The sequence below is a fragment of the Prinia subflava genome, chromosome 20, assembly GCF_021018805.1.
Source record: "Prinia subflava isolate CZ2003 ecotype Zambia chromosome 20, Cam_Psub_1.2, whole genome shotgun sequence".
Taxonomy (NCBI): domain Eukaryota; kingdom Metazoa; phylum Chordata; class Aves; order Passeriformes; family Cisticolidae; genus Prinia; species Prinia subflava.
In genome coordinates this window covers 122,955-150,261 of record NC_086266.1, presented here as the reverse complement: position 1 = coordinate 150,261, position 27,307 = coordinate 122,955, and the positions used below count along the sequence as shown (strand labels likewise).

Sequence of the window (27,307 nt, the reverse complement as noted above, 5' to 3'; positions counted from 1 at the left end):
GATACTAAATAATACAAATAATGATATGAAATACATAATACATTTTAATCACTCTTATTAGAAAGCTGTAGACTGGTGTTTCAAGTTGAACAAATAAAATGTAATAAAGAGTATATATGCAAAACTCTGCAAATTAGTTCCCTAGTACTTATCTATAGCACTTCACAAATATTTTGAGATACTGGAATGGACAGCATGCTTTTATTGTTAAAATGTTAGGATGAGTAACAGTGAAAATATTAGTAGGAAATGTACTATAAGGCAGCATCTCCATGACTGAAGCACTGTCTAGCACTGAAACAAACTGGGACTGCACTGTAGCACTGCTCCAGCCAGGTACAGAGCACCAGGCTGGACCTTCTGCATTGTGTTTTACGAGAATAATTAAAACACTATTCCCACTTGACAACTTTTTCCTGTCATCTAACATTATAAATGTCCCAGGGCCCTGGTCTTTAGCCACTCAGAGAGGATGTGGTTTGTGTGCCCTTGCCTTTCTTGCTTGTGGGTTTTCTGTGAACTGTGTTATCCATAGCAACAATAGTAATAAAAGTAATTTAAAAAAAAAATGGAAAAATTGTTAGTTGAAGAACAGACTTTAAAGGCTGATCTCAAAGAGTAGCAGTAAAGTTTGGGCAACAGTGCCCAGAGTCAAGGTACTAAAGGCAGAATTTAACTCCTGAAAGGCTATTTATTCATAGCTGCATTTCTTTCTTCTATAAATCCATATGATGTTGGTCACAGTCCAGTCCAAGCTTGTCACTATTTCTTTGTCTCATGAATTCTTTAATTTGGATTAATGCTAAGCATTGCTGCCAGCACAGAAGATAGTAATGACGTAGTTAATGTACGCAGAAAACAGAATTTAGGCAAAAAAGGAAGTTTTACTGGTCTGTCTGATTCCAGTTTATCACATTACCAAGCTGTTAAAGGTTGCCCTAAGCAGTAGATACTCCAGTTCTAATTGAATCACTAGAAGCAGTATCACACAACTTCTTTCACTCCCATTATTCCTTATTTGATAAAAATAAGACCAAAAGAAAAGGAGAAAGAAAGGAAAAAACAAATTCATTGTGTAGAGATGGGGCAACTAGGAGTTGAAAAGACTGAAGAGGAAGAAATTATATTAGGGAATATAAATTAGTTCAGTAAAGGTCAAAGGCAGACCCAACAAATGCTGGCAGCATACCCTGGGGAGAAAGAAGCAAGGGGGGTTTGACTGAGGAAAAACTGGTGCACAAGAGAATCCCAGCTGAGTGAAATCATCGTTTTGCTAATGACACAAATTTTGATCAAAAATTTCATGGCCAGATATGGTCAAAGAAGGAAACAATATCTCTGTAAGGACAACAAAGGCTCCAGTGTTTAGGTCAAATAACTGTCCTGAGGAAACATTGTGAAAACTGTACTTCTAAACTAACACTCAAAATTTAAACAAAAGCATTTCAAATGCTTCATCAGAAGAAGCAATTAACTGATGTCACACAAGCTGAATCACAGGAAAATCACTAAGATGAGGAAAGTGTAATCATATAATTAAGAGAATGCTTAATTAGAGCATTTCACCAATAACAAGGCATGTCTGCAATGACAGCCCAAGGCAAAAGTTATCTCCTGAGACGAGGGTAGCCACTGCTCACTGATGCATGGATGGCCATGTGCCATCCATATGGGGCAAAACCCACAGACAGAGCTTAGGTGAGCGACAGCTTCTCTCCCAACATTATTATCTTCCAGTCAGCAGCAGCAGAGCAAGACCACCCTGTGATATGTTACCAAAAAATCAGAAGGAAAAGGTACCACCTTCCAATGAGAGCTGAGCACTGTCCCTGCCCACAGCTATGCAGGACTGCTAAGCTGCACCCACAGGCTGTGGCCAGATGTAAATTCAAGGGCCAGAAAACGGCACAAAAAGTAGCCTATAAGATCATGCATATACTGCATGCAAGTGTCTTTGATACAACTCTCCTTGTAACCTTTATTCCACTGATGAGGCACAGCATGACACGTGCAGGGTCTCTGTAGGTGTTAAAAGACTAATATATCAATATGCTACATCACTGTGCTTTGCAATGGAAGGAGACTAATACATGAGAAGCAGCAATGTACACTTTGATGAATCAGTTGCTGGGAATGAGACTCATATTTTTCAGTGGACAAATAATTTTATTCCATTTTGGGAAGATGTGAAAATTAATGACAGAGAAGACCTTGTTCTTCTTTGATGAGAGGCAAAGGATGTACATTCTTGACCAGCAAAACTGAAATGAGCTGAAGCATTTCTTTCTAGATCAGCTGAAATGGACAGGCAAACTTAATTCTGGAATTTTGTTTGCAGAACCTTACCTTCCAAAACATACCAATGACTAATTACAATATATCCTAGTATTTTATTTCTCAGGAACTGCCAAACTGAGAATGGGATACTGCGATAGAAACTTTATATCAGTTTTATCTCTCTCTGACAGCAGAAGTGTTTATTTGAGTTTTAAATTATTTTCTAAAAATAGACAAAAAAGCCACCTACCAGAACAAAAGCCACAGTCACAATTAGATCAAGAATTTCATTGTTACCCTACTCACCAGAAATCTCCTGAACTTGAGCTTTTCACTGGACCTTGATGGTAACAGGAACACTTGTGATAAACTAAGACAAGCATAAAATCCAGAGGTCTCCTGTGAATGAAAATCCAATTCGTTACTAGATTTTGACTGTTCAGAGTTCACCTCTCTTGGGAAAACTGTCCTGACTGCCTTAAAGTAATCAATCATTGCATATACATACATTTAAGTAGTCTAGAGTACAGGAAAATGAGTGATGAAGGGACATACAAAGTTCACCTTCACGCTACTGAAGTTATGTCTCAAACCCTGATTCAGCCTCATCCAGGGAAGAATTTCACAATTCCTGCCATTTGATGCTATTCATTGCTAGTAATGGAATAAAACCCCACACACTTTGGTAAGGTTATGTTTAATATTTCGGTATATGCCCCAACCAATTGGAAACCATTAACTCTTTGCTCATGAATACTTCTCTGCTGTGAACTCTATTTTAAACTTGTCTGCATTAGGACTTATTTTTAGTTCTATTTCTGTGGAGAGTATAAGAAGCAGAACATTTTATCTCCTGTTCATAAAGGAGATATAAATCATCCCATTCTAAAAAGGTGGAGCACTTTTAGCTCTAGTTCTTTCGCAATCAATTTGATCTAGCCTATAAAAGAGGCCTCATCCTGCTCCTAAACTGGCTTTCCTTATCTAACTCAGAGCATCAGAAACGTTCAGCAATCTGCTTGCAGTAGAAGAAACGAGGTTATTTTTCGACTCTAATTATTGCTCTGCTGCAGAAAAAGGGAGAATTAATACAAAAAGGCAGGAGCAGCATTATATTTGAATAATCCACTTGCAAAGAGCTCAGCTGCCACTCCGCACTCGCAGTCCCTGGAGCTAGATGGGCCTTAGGGTCCCTTCCAACCCAAACAACCCCACGGTTCTCTGAGTCTCTGACCCAGCTTACTACAACAGATCCCTCAGGCCCAGATTTTCTCCAGGCCTTGCATCCATCTGCTCTTACAAGCATTTAAGTGACCCCAGGAAATTACTCTGGACGTTCAAAAGAGAGCTCCTTGCTAAACTTGGAGCTGCAGAGCCTAAGACTGACCAATAAATATCAATCATAGTAGTTTCATGAGAAAATTTCACTCTCCATTGAGTGTGACTGGAATAATTAATCTGGTCTTCAGTGCTTTCAGACTGAGGCTAACCAATGACTTATTGCCATCAACAACAGAAAATCATCTTGTGGCAGCCAGTGTCTACGTCGGAGATAAATTCTGAAATTTACATTTGTTTTTATTTTGACATTGATTGCACTTAAGCATGCTAATTATCAGAATAATGATTTTCTTCACATAAAAGAAGGCAGAGATTATCAAGATTTGTGGGGAGAAAAAACTCTGGAAGAAGCAATAACCATTTGACAGAAGGCACAATTTTTTCAGAAAAATTACTGAAGTAGAGGGATCCCTTTATATAATTATAAAATTATTGTTGGTATGACTGATTTAATTTGAATAGCATTCCCCGGGGAAATATACTGTGCTATCAACTTGAAATGATTATGATTATTTGGCCTTCAGCAGTAGTGGGATAAGTCAGCAGTAGAGCTGGATGGCAGTATGCCCACAGCTACACCTAATGAAATGAAACACATCTGTGGCTCTGACAGGAGGAAATACCAGGGAACGAGCTCATCTCAGAGCAACTCATTCCACGCCTGATGCCAGCAGAGTCTCCAAGCACCCACAGGCAATACCCCAAGGTCCTTACTCAGCTTTTACTCAGAACTGAGGGAATTTTGATCACAGAGTGAAAAACAAGAGGGGCAGATGTTATGCTAAAAAATATGAATATAAAGAGGTGGTTGACTCTTTGCCTTCTTGAGTTTAGCAGAAGATGCTGAGAGGGGTGTTCTGTGAGCTGGACTGCAAGAGCATGAGGTGGCCCTCAGTAAATAATTTCTCCTTACAGAAATGGTCAAATATGAAAACTGATATTTTTGTGATAAGTTAAATGGAGTGGAACTTCATCAAACTGGCAATAACTGCTTTATTTTGAGCTGTTTTCCTAAGATCAGCAGGCTAATTTTATACCCTGCAACATTTGTGGGGGAAGCTTTAGCAATGTCTTCCTCTGACATGAGAGGGGAAGAGCCCCCGAGAACTGGTTCTTGGAGGACCTCTGCTCCACTGAACAAGCCCTCTGTGGCAACTTAGAATAATACGGGTTTTTAAATTGCATTGACAGGTTGCACAATGTTTCTCTGCTGTTCCTGACTAACAATCTAGCAAGCAGATGAAAAGGCAAACCTCTGCCTTTGTCAGCTTTGCTGGCACTCTGGTGAGGGAGATCAAAGCAGGCGCTTTGAAGGAGAGAGAGTGAGGATGCAGCCAAATGGTGGTTTGAGACAAAGGAGCAGCCTGCTTGAGGTCATAAATGGAAGGAAAAAGCCTGATAGACAAAGGAAAAAAGAATCCCTAAACATATGCTGTGCAGCAATACACGATTTGCCATCCTTCTCCATGGAGACTAAGCCAGACTCTGCTTTCACAATTCATTTGGACTGCAAGAGTGAAGAGCTGCCTGTCCTGAGGCTCTGGACCATAGCTGCCCTTGATTTTGCTATTGGCAGCAAACTGGGGAGCTGCACAGCCTCCTGTTGACTGCTGTCTCTACAAAATGCAAGCTCCTCACAGGAGAAGGAAATGTCAGAAAAAGTAAACAGCTTGCTTTCCATGTAAAAGCAGAATAGTGTCCTGACCACAGAAAGCAGTTTTTCCTCCTTCCATGCAAGGCAAAAGAGGTCTGTGCAAAAATAATCCCCTCTGTCATAGAATAAAAGCTATACATAGTCTAAGAATGACTTAAGCTTCCTGGGGACCTTACCCTGGGACACAAAATGATGTATTCAACTTCTGCTGGGCCTGTGCTGTGCCCAGTTTCCCAGGGGCTCCTAGGAAGCATCCAGACTCAATACATTTCCGTTTCCAGAAATCTGGTTCCCAGTTATCCCCTCCTGGAATGAGGTGCTGCTAAGAGACACAATGCAAAGCACAAAACATAATTGGGATGGGTAGAGCAATCCGATTAAAATGAGAAATCTGCCTGAGCGGGAGCAAAAGCCAAGAAATGAAGAAAATTACAAAAAAGGTGAAAACCTAAATAATTCTCATAAAATCATTTTGATTTTTTGAGTAATCCCCTGATCCCAATAGCACCAAAACAAGAAAAACACCTTTTGCAATATTCTTCTGGTTGGAAAGGAGGTAAAACCAATGCAGTATTAATAATAAGCATTTTATTAACTTGACAGAGGCCCATAAATGTTTCTGAGAACACATAAAAACCAGATAAAATATACCATCTGTCCTCAAGTTCTGCAGAAGCTGGTGCCAGCAGTTCAGGCAAAGGTGGGTGTAGTACAGTACCCATTGGCAAGGAAACTCTCTTCAGGGAAGACTGAAAAAAGAATGTTTTATTGGAGGTAATGAGAAGTATGAAGTAGCAGGTATTTCTTTTCCAGGAGAAGGGAACAATAAAAAAGCTCCGAAGGCAGAATTGGAGAAGGATTAAGTAGGGAGGATCAGAATTTCTCCAGAAAGTTCTTATCTATAGCTAATATAGACAGGCACATCATTGAATCTGCTAGAGTAAAAACCTATACAAATAAACAAATTCACCAACAAGTGAATTTTAAGCTCTGCCCATTGTTCATAGGCGGCTGAAGTGCAATTCTGTTTTCTGCATGACCTGCATCCCTCTGCAGTACCAAGGACATCAAAGCTGTTCCCAGCAGGGCACAGAGGGCACTTCACAGCACAGGCACAATGCCACGCGTGGCTCAGCTGTGGCTTAGCCCACCTCAGAAATGGTGAGAATATCCTGAAATATCTGAGGGGAAAATCCAACAACACCCTTCACTCTCCGGAGAGATACTGATGATGTATTTCCTTGACTTGTCAAATTGGCGTGTTCTGACCGTGTTTCACCAATTCCACAGGTTAAAAAACTACAAAATAAGTTTCTGGTTCACCAAACCCCCTTCTGCCAGGGTACATGAACTGCACTTCTACACACATACAGTGCTGCAGCCCAGAACAGCACCTTACTCTGCTCACGTGAAATTTGCCCAACCCAACATTCCTCTTTTCATATGAATAAAAAATTCCAAAGGATCTTGTGAACTTGTGCTCTCTTTGCTACAGAGGATTCTGGAGGACTTTCCATTGAAACAACAGATGCTCTTGTTTGGAGTTAAATAGAATCTTTAATGTAATATTAGACTGCTTTAAGTATTTTTAGACAGATTTATGTAGCTTGATGTAGTGCCATTTCTTCTAGATTTTGTTTTCAAAAATTCCTCTCAAAGCAATTTATTTTATTTTAAAGGATGTAGTAACATTGCTGTGGAGGAAAAAATATAGATCGTTTTCTTATTATTAACTGTTTTCAACTGCAAATGTAAGGATATATTTTTAAAGACTTATACACTTAGGAAGAGAAAGCTTGTCTAAAATATAAAATCCTTTTAAGCAGCTTGGCTTTTATAGCATGCTACAAATTCATGAAGAAAGGAATACAGGAGGATTGTAAAATTTCATGCCTGACACTTGCATGTTATCTTTGGAAATCCAGCCTGAATAAGGAAGGAATAAAAGGAAAATATAAGCTTGCATAGCTCCAATGTAGTGTCATAAATCAGAAATTCTGGACTGAAGGAAACCAAGATCACTAAGACAGGTGTCTCAGCATTGACATGTGTCCACATAAAAACAAGTTAATTATTTCAGATGTTGTATTTATTGTGAAGGATACAATTTGGGATTAAAAATAAATTCAACAGTACATATATGGTGATCAGTAATATTCATATGCATGGCTAGATACAGACATAGAAAAGATAATTAAGACCTAGCTTCTCTATTTATAGAACAAAAGTGAAGCAGATTAATTGTCTTTAAATGTGAAGGTTGGAGTGAGCACAGGGTGATATCAGTTGCTGGTGAAAGAAGATGTAACTCATTACAAAGATGTGTTCTTTCTCAATAAAAATAATATGTGAGATACAAGAAAAACGAACTGATAAAAGGACAGAAGCTACTAATGTAGGAAGTGAAGAACAAAAAAAAAATTTTCTAAGCCATTTGGACATATATTTTTGCCAAAGAAATAAATGAAAATGACTGAAGAAATAAAAAAAAAAATCTATAGAGACCCAAGACAAAATAACAGGAGTTTTGGTAATACAAGTGGGTTTTTTTTAAATGAACTACTTGCAATAAAACTACACGTCACTTTTTCACTGCAAAGCAATGCAACAGCTACCATTATTTCACAGCTGCTGAGGTAGTCTGTAGTGTTCAGGAAAGTCCACTTTTTACCGTTGATAATTAAGGATATTTAAAGGAACACATTCGGAGAGTAACAGCTATTCTGAAAGAATTGTCAGTTTTCTCAAATTCTTCTTATTATATTAGTAATCAGATAAAGTTAAATTATTTCAATAACTCAATTTACATTTCAAAACATTAAAATTGTAGAGCAGAGCTATTTCAGTCTGATATTAGGATTATCTCTGAAATACCCCTGGAGAAAACTTGTAGGCTTTTTTTTTTTTTTTAGGTACGGCACAGTCATATCCACTTTTCTATAGAACAGTCAGGAAAAGATGTGGCAAAAATACCTCAAGATATTTCAGAATGGAGTGATTAGACTGCTTTCTACTTTTAATTGATTTACAAAGAGCTATAGAAATGCAGAGAAAACTCCCTCTTGCAGCTTGCTCAGAGTGTTTCCACTGCACTACTTTCAATTCTTGTTTCCAGGAGAGGGCTGCTGCTGGGCTGACAGAGAGCACTGAGCACTCCCTCCTCCACAATTCATGGCTTCTCTTCAGAGAGGTTTTCCTCTTCAAATATGAATGGGTTTTACACACCACAGAAGTTCCATTTTTTGGCACTTGGTCACAAACTTGATATGAATACCATTGATCAGCAAGAATTAAAGTGCTGGGTTTATGTGCTGAGCTTAACAAGGGTGCTTTTAGTATGAACTTGCAGTTGGGGAGGGAAAGGTGGGCAGAGCAAACTATCACTGATTGTTTAATACTTGCTAACAAACTGCCTTCAGGTTAGATGTAACTCAGAGAAAACACATTAGATATGACTATGAATTGATGTATCAACAGCAATTTTATCATTCAAAACGCAAAAAAGAATTGGAATGCACCACTAATATTCCTTGCTCTAGTGAGCTGACCTTCTGTATATTGTTGATACAGTTCATACATTGAAAAGAGATGCATTGAAATTGAATCAGTCACTGCTGCTGGAATGAGGAACGTTTTGCTGACTTCCAAACTACAGAGACTCACAAGAAACTGCAATCAGAAATTTGTTCCAGCCTTCCATCTAAGCATGAAGCAACTGTGTTTAAGAACATCTAGATAAGGTGAAAGCAAAATATGAGACACTGCATAAAATGCAAATAAAACAGAAAAACAGAGATACAAAGGATAAAAATATGCAAAATGTGATTCTGAAGATTATTTTGAAGTCTCCTTTTGGATATACAATATTGGTAGGGCAGCTTTGATATTTACAGGTTTCTTTGATGGTTTTCCAGGCTAGCTGCCATTTCACAGCACGTGAAGTTGCATCATCATCACACACCACCATATATGCTGTTCCTGCATGCACCATGAGACTGCACTACAGAATGAATGAAAACAGGTGTTGTGCTTCTGCTCTTCCAAAAAAGAAACATCAGAAAAGCCAGAAGTGGTTTTATATCACTGTAATTCACTACTCTCCTCTCTCATTTTCTAAGAGATTTGGAGAACTCAGCAAGGGCCACTTTTATGCCATTTATATCATAAAGGCCATCAACAGCAATGTACTCGATCTAAAAATCTGAATGTGAAACTGGTTTCCCCCCACTTTTCTCTTCTCAGTACTTTCCTTTTCGAGAGACACTATGAGTTTAAATACAGCCAGGATGTCCTCTGTCCTTTCATTGAAACAGACCCCCAGTTCAGAAATGTCTCTTTTTAGGACCAGTGTGCATCTGTGGAAAATTTCCATTGCTGCTTTCAGGCTCTGCATATTTAGCTGACATCATAGTTCAGATTTTCCAATATTTGAGACACTGTTTGTGAAAAAAGACAACTTGTAACTTTCAGTTAGCTCAGCCTTACAAAGTGCCATGACACACTGTGCAAACATCATTTTAAGACTTACAGAACTAGCAAAATTGGCAGCTAGCTCCTTTTGCAAACACAGAACTTAAACACAAGTGCAAAACAGGCCCTGATGAGAAGTGAAATCTTTTGAGTTCAAGCAATTTGAGATACTGAACTACTTGGAAGGAGGTTTGCAAGCCTTGTTTAGCACCAAAAATAACACTATTAGCAAAGACCATTGGATGAGATGATTTTCAACTTCAAGATGCTCAAAAAACCCCATTCTTTATCTGATATCCACAGAGCTCTTTCTTCATTTAAACCTCCACACACAAACTGCATGCCACCCCTTCTTATTTTCCGAGTGTAGTTAGGGAATACTAACAACTGCTCTTTGCTGGCACCAGTGCAAGATGTATGAAGGCACTGGCACTCATTTATTAAAGACATTAAGAAATGCACACAAACTCTGCAAATGTTTGAAATGCAAACTTCAATTAAGAACTAGATTTCATGGAGTGTATTTTAAACTGCTTGAACTGAAAGTCAAGATTCAATACCAGTGAGCTGTGAGACATTGAGGGTCTGGATCTCAGTTCTGTAGAATGAACCACCCTGCACTAACAAAGTGACTGTAGGCAAGAAAAAAAATCTATTGTGCGATTTTCTGTTATTTTAATGAACATAGGTCATCTTTAGCTAAATGACTTCCCTGAAATCAATGGAATCCCTCTGGCTCTGGTCTATTAACAACAGGAATAGTTAGTATGTATTATTTGACCAGTAGCAGGTCTGGAGTGCTGCCCATGCACCTAAATTCTGGAAGTAAGTTTTTACAGCTTTTCTGAATCTCTACAAATTAAAAGTAGTTTATAGTGTTCTGTAGGACACTAAACCTAGAAGATGAAAATAATTGCAAGGAATAACAGTTGCTGTTTCATCTGCAGCTCTTAACACTGCCTTTTTTGAACAATGGTTGAGAAGTAAAATATAGTAAAGAATTTATGAACTCCAGTTCTAAGTACTAACAGTTGTAAGACCTCCCAAAAACTGACATAACTCTCAAAGCAAATATGCATGGGGAGACACAGCTTGTATAAATCAGTACAGATCCTCCCCTAACTCCTGGAGAAGCCCTTGAAGGAATCAACAGAACTTCTAAGAATGAACAACTCACCAAATGAAGTTGTGCACTACAATTTTTCAGACCTGCAAGCCAGGATCCATTAAATAAAGGTAGATCTGGGTAGATCTGGAGTAACATACAGTTAATCAGACAGGTGAGTTATATGATACTTCTCTCTTCTCAAGTAGTAAATGTTAATTTCTGTGTGCATGAAATGCATCCTGTATGAGCACAAAGAGCCTATTAAAGTGAGTAGCAGCAGCCAGGGACAGGTGTAGGGGAATGAGTTTCAGCAGCCAAAAACATATTTCAGGTTTTAAATCTGTGTTAGGAACCCAATCTAAAACTGTCTTCTTGCTTTAAAAGACATTAAGATTCCTACCCTCAACCATTGCCCTGGTCTCTGGCTTGACAATCCATTCAGTGAAGGTGGTGGAAAATCAAAACTAACTTGGATAATATCTGCTGAGCCTTCTGACTTTCCATGTACATATAGCCCACAATAAATATTTCACATGCTTGCTGTTTCTTTCTCTTAAGACTCTGCTATCTGAAAAATCCATTCCATAACTCTTAATTCACTTCATCAACCAAACCTGCAAACAGGAAAATTCTCTCCTCTGTCTTTACTTCTCAGACAAATAGTGTTGAGCAGTAGAAATTACAAAGAGTCCTAAAGCTGTTAGATTTCTTAAAAAATTAAACCAGGGCTAAGGTATTTTCTTACTGAAGCTGGGGTTATTGCCTCAAGATACATTCAGCTCTATTTGTGGATTTGAGAAAACAACAGAATGTACTGTGGAATGTGCAGAAAGGAATTTTACTGCACCCACCACCCTCTTACACATTAGTAATCCAGCATTTTATTATAGCAAGTTTATGTTTTAAAAACTACATTTATTCAAAAAAATTTTAAAACCCAAGTTACATAATACAGTGAAATTATTTCAAGCATTTAAATAACAACCTAATTAGTTTAGAATTGGAAATCAGAATTTCAATTAATATTCACATTTTCAGATCTTAATTTCTGCTAAACTGCCTGCATTACTTCAGTTAATAGCTTTTCCTTCCTGCAGTATACAGCTGAACATCCCTAAACATTTCTGTATCAATTACTAAATCTAAATTAAATGTTTATTGGAGTTACTTACTTCTCAGCATTCTCAAGCATGACCACGGTCCATGACTCACAAGCAAAGTTTTGAAGGTTTCTTATGGTACAGTGACTATTAATTACATGTAAAAGGCTTGAAAATGAGTGAGCAGTTTAAAAAGACTTTGGATACAACTTAATTTTACCTATTAGCAGCAGAACAAATCAGATGAGGAAACTTGTACTGGAGATAAATTGCATTGATGTTGCTGTCAATTTAAAATGTCTAACACGTGCTACAAAAATGATTCTCATTAATTTCTTTTAGAAGCCAAGCTTAGATGTAAGAAAACGAAAGGAACAGAGTAACCAAAACTGGTAATTTTATACTGCACAACCTCTGTTGGTCAGTTTAATTCAAGAATTGTGCATGTACTTGATCCTTTAAAATTATTTTTCCCTTACTGCATTTTCACTGGGGTTTAAACCAATTTCCAGTAACTAAGAGGTTTCTTTCTCAGTGTATAAAGGGGAAGGCTTACAAGAAGCTTCAGTGCAGTACAAGGCAAGGCAAAGGCAAAGAAGTTCTTAGTTCCAATATTACACATAACGTTTTACAGAGAGGCACATTGATCACAATAACATATAGCAAAGAACAAACATCTTTTGCCTCATGGGTAAATTGCACATAAATCACCAGGGTGTTAAATTCGTAATTATTTTTACCATATTTGGTATCAACTTTTATCACTAAAACCACTTCTACCACTAGTTTGGACCTCACCCTGCTAAGTGCTAATGCCTGCTGGAATTTGTGGACTATAGGTATCTCACATTCCTCACCAGACTTTGGTAAAGCCCTCTAGTTTTAGCATTTATTATTTCATTTTTAACATCTCTCCCTGTGCATCATGCCCTACCTAATGCAGTGATTGCTGGGATGATGAATGTAAGCCACCAATACTAACGGGGCACAACACAGTGAACAGATCAGTGGAAACATGTCATTTTGCACAGCTATAATTTTGAAGTCTAACCTTTAATTTCAGAAAAAATCTTCCAGTAATAAAGCCATTACGGCAGGTTATACTGTTTACAAGCTGAAATTTCTATATTAATTACTTGCCCATGACTGACAATGCTTAGATTCATAATGATAGTACACAGAACATATTTTTTTGTTTCTCCATGCTCTAAATTACCGAAGTATCTGAAAACTTTAATATGATCCCATGTGAACTTCGATTTTAATTTCCATTACAGCTCCTTTATACTGGCTCCAGAAACATCCAGTCTCAGCCCAGAGGACCTGTTGGATATCAGAGCCTGAGCTGAGATCTCAACCCACCCCTCAGGGCAGTCCTCACATCCACATTCTGCAGCTCTTGCATCTCCCCACCACAGGCCCCTCAGGAAGGGACTCAGCCCAGCCATCTGAATTGCTCCTACAGGTGACCACCTATCTTCTATTTTGTTTCAATAGGTTGAGTCAATGAAACCTTTGCAGAGCAACAAAAAGCAGTACAAGTTTGTTAAGCTTTGTTATTTTTAGTGTAGAATTCAGCTTGAAGAAACCCAGTCTTTTAAAGCAACGGAAAAGTCAAAAAAAGTAATAAATTCAAAAAGCCTCTCTTGCTGCACTGTTAAAGACTGCATTGAATTGCATACCTCAAATAATCAAGGAAGGGAACTTTGATCTCCAAATCCTGAAAATTGGCCCAGATTACTGCTTTTGTATTTGCAAACTCAGTAAAAAAATAACCTGAGAGGAAGAGAGCTTCTGGAAAGGCTTTGCTGGCTATGCCAACAGCTTTTTGTCAGCCAAAAGCCTTGTGTTATAAATTTCAGGATTTCTAAGCAAAGCACAGGGCCTGAAAACATGGTAGCAGGACAAATTTTTCTTTGACAGTTGATAAAGTTTTGAGGTAAAGTCCTCACCAGAATTTTCTGGAAATCTCCTCCAGATTTACAATGTTGTGGAATATAACTCTATGTTCTTTTCAGATTTATTGCATGGGGTTAATTTCATAGCTTAAGTTGAAATAACTGTAGGAGGATGTCAGAGAGAGACAAAATTGAAAGGGAAATGAGATCGATTTTTTTTAAGTTTTGGAGAAAGCCTGGATAAAAGCTTTAGAAGAGACCCAACAGGGCAGACTTCCTCAAAGACACATTTTCTGCAATTCAGCATAGAGGCCACTGCCTCAAGAACGCAGAAATGGCAGGTGCATGCTAAAGACAATAGGAAAACTTTTTCTTCAAAGGAATGAAGTTCCAAGCAGCAAAGGGTAGTAAGTTACATTTACAGGTGACTGTTTAGGTTTCTAAGCTTTCTTACTGTTTCTGATCAGGTGCTTGTTGTAGTTTGGACTGGGGGGTCCCCGGTGAGGGGTCCCCGGTGAGGGGTCCCCCGTGAGGGTTCCTCGGGAGGCCCCTCAGGCCTTACGTTCGTGAGGGTGTTCCCGGGCAGGAGACTCCAGACGCTGGTGAGGTGCTGATGAGGTGCTGATGAGGTGAGGATTTATTTGGAGTTCGACCCCGGGAAGGCAGCACGGTCACTGAGGGAGAGGGGGGGGCCGGGGAGAGGGAAGGGGAGAGGGAAGGGGAGAGGAGCAGAGCCTCACCCTGAACAGGCGCGGGCAGATCCTCAGGGCAGTGGGGTTAGACACGGTCCGGCAGGGCGGGAACGGCAGGGACAGACCATGCACCTCCCGGGGGTGCGCAGAGCGTACCATCTCAATAAACCGCAATTCCACAGAGCTGACTGCCTGGCCTCAAAAACAACTGTCTGTTTTCCTGCAACTGCCAAAAACCAAAATGGGGAATGAAAGTAGCTCTAACAGTGTCTTTAAAAAAGACTTATTGTAGTGCTAAGAAAGATGTAAATATAGACAATTAGAAGAACACTGCTATGGAAACAAACAGAGACCATTAGGGAATTATCTACAGTTTTCCATGTAGGTCTGCTGACTGTAAAAGAAAATTGAACAATGTTTTATTCAAGATATACCCTGAAGTGATACAACTTTAATTAAAAGTCTTCTATGGATACCAACTGTAAACTAGCTGCTCTTTCAACTGAAAAATCTTAAGAACTTGGATGAAAATGGAATATTTTCTATGTGGCCACCAATATCTAAAACTTATCAAGATTTTTTTTAAGTTTTCTACTATTACACACTTAAAATGAGCATAAGCCACTGTGGCTTATGAAATATATAGTACAGAAGTTTCAACAATGTAAGGAAAACACAAAGATCACATGGTGTAAGCTTTGATGCTATGAAATAATTTGCAGAAGAACTGGTACCTTTAATCTTGGGGGTGGGGGGCACTGCTCTGTGACCAAACCAAGGAGAATGGAGAGCAGCAAAGAGGATGGACCCCCATCCCTGCTCTGCAGTCTGCTCACCGCAGACATGTGTGGAGCACCTTTGCTAAGGGAAGCAGCAGAAATTCAACGTTGATTGTACTGGCTGGCTGTTTGTGCTTTGGGGAAGATGATTAGTGGAGATAATCAGATTGAGCTGCAGCTCAGATCAAACTGAGCCAAATGCCCTCCGGGACATGTCTCTGGCTTAGACTGGACATGGGACACAGTAAGAAAGGTGCAATCTACAATTAGAGATACTCCACATCTGCCAAGCTCTGCAAAGGTCCTGCTTGCTCCATCTACGCTCCCGATGTGTTTGATGCATACCCTTGATGGTGTAGCTAAGTACAAATACCATCAATTCTCACTGCAGTAAAGCACAGGGTGTTTGCCTCCTCCTGCCATCCTGGCGGAGACAAGATCCAGAAATTTGGTGCACTTATCAAAACTTAAAGAAATCCATGACAATCCCTTCCTGCTTTGATAAAATACATTAGGTCATTATGTGCCTAAAATCATATGGAGAACAACAGCAATGAGAGGCAAGAACACGCTGCTGAAATGCTAAGCTTAGCTGAGTCAGACAGGTTCCCTGGTAACAAAAGCAGTTACATTTATAAATATGCTGCAGCCTCCACAGTATGGTTTATTTCCCATTGTTTTTTTAAAATGGCTTCTTTAAAAATACAGATTAAAACAAAAAAGAACTTTTGCCAAGATATGTGAGGAATTCTTTTCTGCCCCTTTCTGCACACTGAATTATCCCAGCACTATTGACTCTGAAATATTAATTTCTCACTGTGACTATAAAGGGAGCAAAATCTCCTTACTACCATTAAAATGAAGATATCCAGCTTTCACTCTCACCTTTAGGTTCCTTTTAAACAAAGCATTTCTAATAAAAATATTCTGCTCAGGAGCACCGCTGAGCATTCTCATCTCAATGCAGGTAACAAGCCTGCTCCTGGAGGAGAAAGACAACAGAAGATAGAAATGTTCATGCACCAGTTTCCGGAGCAATACACAGCAGGACCTATACAGAAGAACAGCCCTAATTCAAGGTAGAAGAGCATCAGCACAGTGAGGGGGACACCCGTGACTCATCAGGAGTCTTGTGCATCCTCACACTGAGGAAACAGGGGCCCTGGCTTTCAGGGCAAAGCACAACAGGATGGAGGGAGACTGCAAATCACAGGGTTATCTTACAGGGTCATAAAGGTGGTTAAATATTGGAACAGGCTGCCCATGGAAATGGTGGAATCACCATCCCTGGGAGTGTTCAGAAAGCACACAGATGTAGAGGTCTTTTTCAGCCTGAACAGTTCTATGATTCTAAGGGAAACTAAAATCCATCAGTAGCACCTGCTGTCATGGCAAAGCTGGGTTTTGTATTGTCTACATTCATTCAACTTTTCTTTTTCCTCTCCAAACAGTCACTCCAGTGAGCTAAGTGGTGGTGGTAAACATGAAAAAATTGCTACTTTGCACAGCAATTTGTCATAAACAGCTTGTAATTACTGCAGGAAGAACATGAAGATTGAGTGAGAACAGATTGAGTGAGAAAACACTGTAGATGGTTCAGAAGGAGTACCTGAGAAAGTGACACAAAATATGACAAGCTGGAACAAACCGTCACGACTTCTAAATTCCATCCGTCTCATCAGTGATCAGAAGGGATCATGGGAATGGTCCTGGGAACCTTTCTCTCAGACTTGAATTTGGTTTATTTAATATAAGACCAGTACTTTAATAAAGCGCTACTGCTGAGAGATGCCCTCTAACAAAAACATTACTCTCTCCTTTGGAGAAATTAGAAAAATCTTGCAAAACGTTCATTAAAGTAGTCAGATTTCTGAGAAATCTCCCACTCCCAACCGAGTCACTAAAGCACTGCTAGTGTGGAGCAGCAGTTGAGCTTTGCATTCAGGTGTTTTTGCACTTTGTCTTTGTGCGTTCTTCAAGATTCATTCATCTTTCTGCTTTGTGTATGAGACTGACGATTTTTAAAAACCTGTTTCACACACTAATGATGAAACAACAGAAAAATTAAAAGACTTTCCCTGGGAAGAGCCTTTGCTAGACTTCATCCTTTTCAGAAATACCCTAGCAAAAATGCTCGCTCTATCAGGCAACAAAACTCTGAACTCTCTGGAAAAAGCTGTGAGCTCTCAGTAGCTGGACCTGGCTGGAGGCAAGGGAGGCACAGGTCAGCCCAGGAAAACCTGGCAGAGTTGTGAAAGACTTTCATTTATCACATCTAATCAGAAAATTGCAAATGAATGAATGGCAGCTAATCAAAATGCAAAATGCCCCTGCCCATCCACCCCAACGGGAAATTTGCAACCCAAGCCTGGCACGTGCCCAGCAGCTGCTCCCACACCCAACACGGAGAGGGGAGAGTGCAGGGTGAGCCCTGCCCCTGTTATTGGAGACCAGTGCAAACTGGTGCATCCCTTCACTGATTCCTCACACCCAGACTCGTGGTGTGGTTACTGTGGGAGGGGACGTCAGCCAGACTCTTACTCATTTCTATTTGCAAGCATGGGTGCAAGCAAGTCCAAAACTGCCACACAGTGAGCTATTTAGAAGAATGAGAAATATGTTTAAGAAAAATGACATTTGAGAAAGTCACAATCTGTCTGCCAGTTTTTCCTCTTCCTCTGTCAATTCACAGCAAGCATCTTATTCATTGCCCATTCTCTGTCTTCCTTTTCTTCTATGTGAGTTTTCATGTTTCTTTCAGTCTTTAGAGCATTTAAGGGACTCATCGATTTTTCTATATAACATTAATCTTTGAATTGCTCTAATATTTGCATCACTGTCAAGAGCAGAACCTCCTTTGCTGAAGGCTACGGTAGTGCCAGAAAAAAAATTAAATTTAGTTTAGTATATATATACATATATATTTCCTACTTCCCACACACATAAAAGGAGCATATTCCAGTTGGAAGTTCCTTTAAACTCTTTAATTATACAAGTTATTTAGTCTGGCTCTTTCCTTTCTGATTACTTTTTACTGAATTAAATGTCTGCCTCTTGCTGTCCTTTCTACATTAGCAGGCCTATTATTGATTTTTATTATCTTTCCAAAGAGAAGGTTTTGCAGCTGATTGCCATTTACACTGTAAGCAGTTCACTTTTGCTGAGGGTTCCTGCTGCACTGAGACTGCTGAAGTTCCCTCACAGCTCAGCCGTGCCCAGCTCTGCAGCAGGGATTCCTGTAAACGTTACACAGCTTTGCAAGGGAAGCAAAGACAAATGCAAAATGCTTCTGTAGCATAAAGAGCACAATGATATTGCTTATTTATGAAGCATTTTGGTACCGAAATAGCTCCTTGTGAAGGTTTATCATTTACCAGCCGGCTCCATAAAGAGGTTCCTATTTGCTCTCCTGTCTGCAGTGATGTTTGCAGAGGAAAACATGTTGCTTCTTTTGCTTCACTAGCAATCAATGTAAGGGGAAAGCAGGTAAAAGGAAAGGGAGAACGAGGAAAACAAAAGGAGTAAACATTTTACAAAATGTTTGGCCTTTTGACAGCCCCAGAGATGATTGTGAAGGGGCTGACAAAGGAGGCTCAAGTCCAGAAGTGGGATGGCTGGCCACCAATGCAGCGGCTGGAATTATCTGCAAACAACAAAAGGAACCATTCCCAACAGCCACAGAGCAGGTTTTCTTTTTCTCTGTTGGGTACATCTGAATAATAGAGCAACTTGCTTCAGTGATAGCTCTTGTTTATGCTGCGTTTCTACCTGAATGCTTCAGAGGGCTGATTTCTCATTGATTATGCTACTTTCCACTCGTAGTAGTAGCATCAGAGCAGAGGTATCAGAGACTCAAACAAGAACAAAAAAAGCCTGAAGTGGCAACACTGATTTATTTTGCTTTTACATTACACTTTTCCTCAACTACAGTTCTGAATTCCCAAAGCACTGCATAAATGGTCAAAACCAGATGAAAATGAAAACATAAATTGATGATTCAGAAAGAAGGAGAGGAGCACACTTCAAACAGTAATGGTTTAGAGTGGATTGAGAGGATAACTACCATTAAAATAAATGCAAAGCCTCCCAACAAGCCTAAAGAAAAAAACAGAACAAAACAAAACAATGCAAGCTGGTATAGGAGATTATAAATATAACTACTGAGAATATACAACACTTTACATTAATTAAGGTCTCTGCATTTCCCTCAAATATCTACACCCTTGGATAAAAACATATGCCAACAATAACTTAAATTATTTTGCAATTTAAACCTTTACAGCAGTATTTATACAATGGAATGCAAACATCTGTCTCTAAATTGACAAGTTTGAATGCAGACTTGCCACTCTGCAAGAGCAGCCTCTCTTTTAATCAGGGTTGGGGATACCATATTGATAGTCACAGAAATAACTGCAGCTGAGTATGAACAGACTGGGTTTAGTTACAAATGAACCAGGTCGTGACTGCAGAGTGCAATGGCATTTGCCAAAATCCCACTGCAAGGTCCACAGGCACCAGGCTTCCAGCTGAGCAGCACCCAGCCTGTGGCTGCAAATGGGCAATGTCTGGCAGCCCAACCAGTGCCACTTCTGAGCAAGTGCTGCCCATAGGACACATAAATCACAATGATCACTGTATAAACAGGAAATGCAATTTTGCTTTTTCTGGAATATATGTGTGACACGTATAAAGTCCCCCTCTCAAATACATGGCCTGCAAGTACTTTAGCTCCTATGGAGCTAAATAACCCTACTAATATTTGTTCTTCCTGCAGAATTTCTAGAGTGAAAACAAATTCAAAGAAACTTATTTTACTGTTCCCTGAGTCACACAGATCATCCTCCCTTGTATCACAGTGACGTTCTGCTTCCCTGGCAACTGCACTTTCAGTGACACAGTGCTCAGGCTGAGCCTTGAACTGCACCTCAGCATGAACAATCACAGCAAACACCTGTGGCTGAGCCCATTCATTACAGCACAGGCTTCGGGGAAACGGCAGAATTTAGAGTTTTATAGCACCCTCAAAACCTATCTGATTAATGAAAGAAACATCACGGTCTATCATCCTGCTCTCTGTACCCACTTCCGTTCAATTATTGGTGATTTCTTTCCACTGCTTCCATGTCTTGCCTGAATTTTATTGTCAGGTTGGACAATGTTCCTCTTTTCTTAGTAACTGAAAATTAGAGTCCACGTAACTCAGTGGAGTTTTGCTGTGTACCTCAGATGACAATTCACATATTTAAGAATCATAATGCCAAAAGGTAAAAAGCATCACTTTTCACGGATGGACCACTTAGTTAATTTGATCCCCGGGGGTGTGGGACATATCCCTGGGTGATTCCATGGGAGACCTTCCTTAAGTCTCACCAGTCACCCTTATCCACTTCCAAATTCACCTCAGTGCCTCTATTCAGACCAGCACATTCTTCCCTGAGCCCTCACAAGCCCTATCTGACCAGAGGGCCAGAGGGACAAAACCAAAAGGAAGATACAAGTTTCAAGGGTGGCCTTGAAAATGGGATAGAAAGCTTTTACAGTAATTCATTTCACTTTGTATTTGAAATCAGTTAGAACAGACTATTCTTCAAATTTTGAAACGGAAGAATTTTAATGCCTTCTGAACCACTGTGGGGAAGAGATCACACTCCACAGGCAGGTTTTCCTCTACTAGGAGGATTTGCAGTGCTGCAAGGTAAATTTGTTTGCCACCTAGCTCTTACTATTTCATGGAACCTGATTCACAACACTCTGTAAGTAACCTTTATTAAAATTGCATCAGTCATTTCCCTTCAAAAGAGATGATGTATGCAGTTTTTCATGCTACACCAAACACTGGAAGAACAAGATAGGGAGACACATTGAATTTACATAAAGATTGCAAGCTGTTGTTCCAAAGTAATTCTGAAGTGGTGTGCCCTGTGAGTAGGCTTTTGATCTGATCAGATTTCTGCATATTGACTGTAACATGCACAAAATCTGTAATTGGAGTCTGTTTTCTGAGAAGAGATAAAATGCTTCTTTGTGTTAAAGGAGAAAATGGTGCATTTCTGGACAACATCTTCCAGGACATTTTTTTCATGTAAATTGAGTCTCTTTTTTTAATCCAATGGATACTTAGAATTCATAATTTTTTTTAAATAAAGGCTTAAATACTTTTTCTATTTCAGAAAGGTTACACTTTATTAAGTATATATTTTCTTTATTATTTTTCCCTGAAGCATAAATGCTGTATTTCATTGCTTATTTAAGGAGCATATATATGTTGGGATTGATGTGTTTACCTGCCTGCATCAGTTTGCTACTTATGAAAAACACCCCTATTTATGGGGAATTCTGGCTAGGCTCAGTTTTTCTTAGCACTAGCTTATACTTTTGCTAGTCTGTACACTTAAAAGACGTTACCACATTTCAGATGGGAACATCATAAGAAAACGCTCCCTGTACAATACTGAACCACCCAATCAATCAATCAATTTCCAGTGTTCTCTAGTCACCACAAGCACTGAAAATCCAGAAGAAAAATAAAGAAAAAATTTGATGGATTTTGTTTGGTTTAAGTTTTAAGGTTTAGTGTCAATTTTCTCGGGCTAGACAGATCAATTTTTCTTATGTATTGCTCATGTCCTCAAAGTCCATTTTATTCTAGAGTGCCTACTTCACAACAAACAACCTACTCAAAGCATTTCAGTATTTCTTCTATGCCCAAAGCAAGTTGAAGATTTCCCAAGTTTGCTGGATTTTCATGAAAACTAGAGGACTGAGAATCTAAAAGCAGACCTCGTGTTCCCACTCTAAAAGTTCAAATCACAAGTGCTGTACTTCTCCAAACTAAACCTAACAAACACCAAATAGAAGACAAATAGCCACAGCAATACAGTAACGCACAAAAGTATGGAACAACAGGAGCCTAATGTGTGACCCCTTCTACTGCAGTCTGTAGCAAGAAAGGAGTTTGCAGCAGGTCCTGAGATGTAATCCTTCCATGCCCATTGCAAAGAGACAAAAACCAACCAACCAACAAATCCCAACAAAATAAAGGAGAGGGGAAAATAACGGGCTAGTATGAGATGATTCCCAGATGAGACTGCTGTAGAGGAAAGAATACGACATCCAAAGCTACGTAAACAAGGACATTAATGTAAGCTAGGTAAAAACAAGAGTAGAAAGAAGTCAGCCATTAATGTCTCTCTCTGAACTAAGAAAACCCCAGCAAGCACTGAGACATTCAATTTGCAATTTTACTAATCTACAAGTGTAACTGTGTGTCAAAACTCCAGGTAAATCATACATGAGCACAGAAAATGTGTGCTGTGTGGGGAGAAGAGTACATCAGAGCCAATGCTTCACTGCATTAGCACTTTCTGGAAACAGCAGATGCTTGTAGATGCTCACAAAGGTGAGGTCTAGCCCCAAGTTGACCCCAACAATGCTGAAAGCAGCCCGTGCATGTGCTCAGGACCCCACTGGTGCACATCAGTCAGAGACAGTCTTGTTCAGTAGCTGAGGGTTATTGGCCTCAGCAGCCTCTGCTTTACCCACCACTAATCACCTGCAAACCCCATCAAACAGAGGGCCCTGCTCCATGCACCATCCTGGCAAACCACGCTGACCCTTGGCATCCTTTTCTGAAACTTTCAGATGTTTCTGGGCAGTCAAATTCTGCAGCTCCTCGTCTTCCTAACCATGACCTGACCTAAAGTAACCCATCAGGGCAACACTGCACATCCAGAAGCAGAAAGGAACTGCAGCCTAATGGAAATGCTGCCAGCAGCCAGCCTTCAGTGTTAACTTTTACTACCCCTATGTCCAGTCCGGACCCTAAAGCACCCTTGCATATGTCTACCATGTTCAGAAAACTCTTACATTCTTAGAAAATAAAAGGAAATTAAATAACTGGATACACAGTCCAATGACTATTAACAGCTACAGACAAAATGGAGGTGGAGAGAACAGGCACCAGGCTCAGGGATCTCTGATGTTGTTTCACCAGGGACAACTGCTCTGTTCCTGTAGATCACAGCACTCTCACGGCACCTGCCCGCTGCTCCTCCACACCAGGGCAGACTGGGAATGCCAGAAAAAAGCCACTGTCTGTTCCTCCTAATCGCTACAAACAGCCTCTTCATTTCTCTGTCTGACCTTTGAAACTGGTGTGCTCTCTGGAAATAAGGGGATTTTCCTGCCTTTATTTCTCTAAGAGTAAAACAGTCCTCTTGGAGTTATGATATTGAATAACAAGATGCATAAAAGCAAATGGATAAATGAAAGAGAATCAGTATCAGTTTGAAAGAGTAATATTGATACAAATCACATGTATGTATCTGTGTATTTTGGTATATACAGATAAGTGCTACACACACACTAAATGAGGAAATAAAATAACAGAATATAGTTACTACCTCAAAGGATTTATTGACAGATTTTACATTTGCCCTTAAATATTGCCTTTTAAATGAATTTTTTTAGGAGTCAAAGTATGTATGTTCACAAAAGAAACGGCTCAAAATCAGCAGTTCCTCTTATCAACTCTAACCCCAAAATAAACCCTGAATCTTCCTAGTTCTGTCAGAGAGTCTGTGTAAAATATCCCAACCTTGTGCTCTTCCTCTTTACAAAGTCTAGAGGTTCTCCTTGCTGAAATAAGTTGAGTTAGAAGGCAAGAAGGATTTTAGCTCATGGGACTCACTGACACATCTGTCTGTGTGATCAGCTGCAAAAGATACCCCCAAACACAAGATGTGTAAGCTGCTCTGTTTGCTGGGCTCAGAGGTGTGGGAAAGCAAAAAATGGTATTATTTGGCCTAATTCATGATTTATGGGCAATAGAATTGTAATAAATCTAAGCTACTCAAGCTATCAAAGCAACTGCACTCAGACATATCTTCAATAAAGAAATATTTAAAATTAAAGAAAAAGCATTCTCTTTTGTGCTTCTCAATTAAGTTGGTATTTGAATACTAGTCTTTATTAAATTCTGTTTCCATTATTTCTGAGTGTTAAAAAGGTCTTTGCTGGCATTAGGACCGTGATGTATGAACCTTAGCTGCTATTCACACTTGGTATCCTGTATATGTCATTCTAACCAATAGGAGAAGCATGAAAATCAATATGTCTCTACTAAGAACTAAAACTATCTAAATTGACCTATGACATGCAGCAAAATAAACATTTCTCATCATTTTCTGAAATGGATTTTGCATTTTTCAGCTCTGCAGTAGTCTGCAGACTGAAAATATCTAACATTTAGCAATATTTAGCTAAATATTTACCTATATATTTAGCTTTTTCTACCATTCACACTTGTAGTGAATGGTAGAAAAACTGAACTATGTCCACTTTAGGACATTTTAGGGGTAATTATTGGGGTGCTGGCTCACTGTGGACAGGGTGATCTTGAAGGTCTCTTCCAACCTTGATGTTTCTGTGATTATCAGCTAGACACCTACATCCAGAAAATATCACCCCAAGAACAACTCTGGACTATTAAAAAAATTAAAAAAACAAAAAGTGTTGAAAAAAATTGAGAGTCTGAATTTAAGAAATCTTTCCTTTCATCCATTTCTAAGTGAAGAAGTTCCAGTAGTTCATTGTTTTGCAGAGATAACAAGCTAGAAGAGGAGTTAAGATGCCCAGAAATCAAATCATGTTGTATTTACATAGGAAGAAGACAATTTTCTAGGTTCTACATTTCAGCACAAAAGAACAAATGAAAAACCAATTGCCAACAATTTGTATGCCAAAAATGAGACGCCATAATTACAGGATTGCAAAGTTATACACTTGTATTAAAGAGAAGAAGATAAAGGTAAATCTTCAGCTTGCTTAATATATTAGTTCTTCAATAAATGTACCTATTTCAAGAACATCATTGTTCTGTTTTGCAGAGGAAAAGCAGTTAACTGCTTTCTATAATTACAACCAAAGAAAAATTTTATACCCCATTTCAGAAGAAAAGCTGTATGAAGAGCAGTAAGTCCCTGAAAGAAAGCTTCCCTGCGAATTCTTCCACAGGCATAGGCTAAAGATTAGCATTTATTTGAAGATACACAGGCATTTTTATCTGAGTATTGCAGGTCAAAATCTTACTAATAAACATGCCCCTGACACACTGTGTGTCTTGTCCTTCCAGCCCACACTGCAGCCCTCATTTTACATTTCTGTTGATTCGTATAGACTGGAAGGAAATTGAAATCCGTTGCTTCATTCTTAAAAAGCTTCTAATTCCATACTTCAGCCAAAACCTTTCTTCTATATGTACCACTTGAATAAACATCGCTCCTCCACTCCTCACCTCCCATCTCTGACTCCTCCATTTGTGACAATCCTGTGCTGGAACTAAATTAAGAACTTGGAAAATTTAAATGAAGTAGGCAAAAAATGATTTATTGCAGCACCAAGAATTAAAACTAATAGAATGACACAGCCCTTTTTGATCAATTTACAATGCCCCACAGATAGTTTTATTTAAGTCAAAGTGTTATCTAAAATAAGATGAAGAAAAAGCTATTCAAAAGCATATTCTAGAAATATCTTAAACTGGCTTTGTAGAGACACAAGGGTACTTGCTTTCTGCTGCATTAACACTGATGTGTTGATACGGTATCTGCAGAAACCAAGCAATTAGAGCTCTGTGGGAGAGTGCTCACAGCACTCATTGAACTGCAGCATAGTTAAAAATACAATGTAAAATAGACGTAGATGAGAGAAGTTTAAATAGTCAAAATTCATGCAGAATGATTTTTGACAGTTGTAATCAAGATTTCTAAAGACTTAACTTTACTAATTAGAAGTCTAAATAACTGAATACATGCTGCCACATTTCTTCCTAAAATAGGCAGAGAATTTTCTCTTGGATTCAATGAAATCTGCACCCTGTTTTAACCTCGGTAGCTCATTCAAAATACAGTTAGATAAAAAAACCCATCAGAACTCATATCAACCAGTCTAGAACAGACCTGCATCTGCACCAACACACAGAAAAGTTTCTAGGGCTTTCAGGACAGTATTCAGTAGTTTTGCAACAATGGAATTCATAAGAATGTGTTTGGGTTCTCTTAGGTGGATGCTCTCTTTTCCCTAGGAGCATTCTTATTAGGAAAAACCTAACATTTCTGCTGCAGCTTCAGTCCATCTCTAAATCCACAGGCAGGCTATTCCACATGCAGGTACGAGGACAGTGCTTGTTTTAAATGTGAACAGACTCTTCATTCCTGAAAGAACAGACCCCAGCAGGTACCTTATTTACTGCTTCACTGAAATAAAACTTCTGCCACACATATACTGCATTAAGAGAAAGAGTTTGCAGTGATCCTCAAAGAAATGAAATGGGTACTTATTTCTGGGTGCACCACAGCTCTTAAAAGATTCAGTTTTGCCTGGGGCAAACAAGTATCTTGACTGCTTCAGTTGTCTAGATCTGGCATCATCTCCCACTCTGCTGCATCAGCTCCTCCCCATGCAGCAAGGGCTGAGCAGAGCTGGCCTCCCTGTCACCTTCCTGGGGCTCAAGGCCACAGAAAGCAGCACAAGCCAGCCCATCCCTGCCTGGAGCACAGGCCTGCAGGGCAAATGTGCCAGTTATGACCTCCCTGTCCTCTGAGAGATAAAAGCCCAGCCATGCCTTCAGGATACACTGGGGACAGAATCACTGTGCTCCTCCTAACTTCACTACAGATTTATTTAAGCCTCTCAGCTCAGAGCTGAGCCTTGCACTGACACCATGAGGCCACTCTGCAGCTTGTTACACTCTTGGACCATCAGCAAATACTAAAAATTTCCATTCAGCACAACAGAGGCTGCCAAGAGCCACAGACAGTGCTGTAGGTGCTTTCCTACTGAGCACCACATGGAGGGAAGGGCAGGAAGGTTCTTGGGATGTTCTTGGTTTCTACACAGGCATCACTAGGCTTAGTGAACCTATGTGTTGTATCACCTTTAGAAACGCTTCAGAGAGGCACAGCCAAAGAATTATAGCTAGTTCTT

General features: G+C 39.4%; 1 protein-coding gene across 10 annotated transcripts in view; it reads right to left on the bottom strand.

Annotated features, from left to right (window-relative positions):
* The window catches only part of GRIA3 (glutamate ionotropic receptor AMPA type subunit 3), a 218,557-nt gene extending 203,917 nt beyond the window's left edge, over positions 1-14,640 (bottom strand). For 3 of the 10 annotated variants that reach the window (XM_063416493.1, XM_063416491.1, XM_063416502.1), the window contains exons 1-2: positions 5,449-5,582; positions 2,584-2,676 (exon numbers count right to left, since the gene is read on the bottom strand). The gene's annotated coding sequence lies outside the window, so the exon portion shown is untranslated. Of the gene's footprint in view, positions 1-2,583; positions 2,677-5,448; positions 5,585-14,302; positions 14,469-14,588 lie in introns of those variants that run through there. The other 7 variants (XM_063416496.1, XM_063416504.1, XM_063416495.1 and 4 more) reach the window with 5 other exon arrangements.
* Between the last annotated feature and the right edge of the window lie 12,667 nt (positions 14,641-27,307).